General features: G+C 44.1%; 1 non-coding gene across 1 annotated transcript; it reads right to left on the reverse strand.

Moving 5' to 3' along the window:
- Window positions 1–732: 732 nt before the first annotated feature.
- Trnar-ucu (transfer RNA arginine (anticodon UCU)) lies at window positions 733–805 on the reverse strand. The gene has a single exon. It is a non-coding gene; the product is annotated as a tRNA-Arg (tRNA).
- Window positions 806–1,071: the final 266 nt, after the last annotated feature.

Raw genomic sequence — 1,071 nt, forward strand, 5'->3', positions numbered from 1 at the left:
TGGATTGCTCTTTCTAAAACCTGTAAACTCAGAGTACAGATAAAATCAGGTAGCGCGGTCCTTCCCCCTCTTAGCTGATAAGTAAGAAAAATAATTAAGACCATAACTGGTTGTTTTCGGTTTACTGAGGGACAGAATACAATTTCCACGGAGATCATAAGAAGAAGACCGGAGTGAAAACATATTTTTCATATAAGCAGGAAAATCATTAAAAAACAGACTTTCGTACAGTAATATTAGGATAGATGACTTTAGTGAGAAGACCATCGTAATAGGACTGGTAATCTGTAAATATTATTCTAGTTTCTCCGTAATGCGCGCACCGCAAATATGTCTGGCAGAAGAACAATAACAATGATAAACCGGCCGTATCTTAATTTGTAGCATTGAGAGGTACGGATCTGTGCTTTGGCACGCGACGGCGAGTGGATTAGAGTACCTGGTGGATGCCATCCACGGACAGCAAGTCCATAATCTGTGGTCACTGTGTACGCCCTTGTACAATTTTTTTGGGAAGGAAACTCAAAAGATATCGTACGTTTGCGGAATCAAACGCTTCAATACTATAATCTAAGTGCAAGTGCGTGTTGTCCTAAGTAGCGTATGTATGTATATATGGAAAGAACTCAAGTGAGGCCATCGCTACTGTGTGCATGTGATGGATAAAGAACCTTCGCTGATCCACAGTATGAGGAACTTCTTATGCAACACCCAAGGACAGAGAAAAATCTCTGACCCGGGTGGGAATCGAACCCACGACCTCCGGATTAGATCACCGTTGCTCTACCGACTGAGCTACAAGGCCAGACGGGAGCAGGCCGTGGGAGTTTGAGGACAAATCGGCTCCGCCCAAGCCAAGTACTAAATGTAAGTACGTGTTGTCCTAAGTAGCGTATGTATGTATATGTGGAAAGAACTCAAGTGAGTCCATCGCTACTGTGTGCATGTGATGGATGAAGAACCTTCGCTGATCCAGAGGATCAGGAACTTCTTCTGCAACACCCAAGGACAGAAAAAAATCTCTGACCCGGGTAGGGGGGAAACCCACGACCTCCGGATTAGATCACCGTT

Source organism: Montipora foliosa, chromosome 1, assembly GCF_036669935.1.
Source record: "Montipora foliosa isolate CH-2021 chromosome 1, ASM3666993v2, whole genome shotgun sequence".
Taxonomy (NCBI): Eukaryota; Metazoa; Cnidaria; class Anthozoa; order Scleractinia; family Acroporidae; genus Montipora; species Montipora foliosa.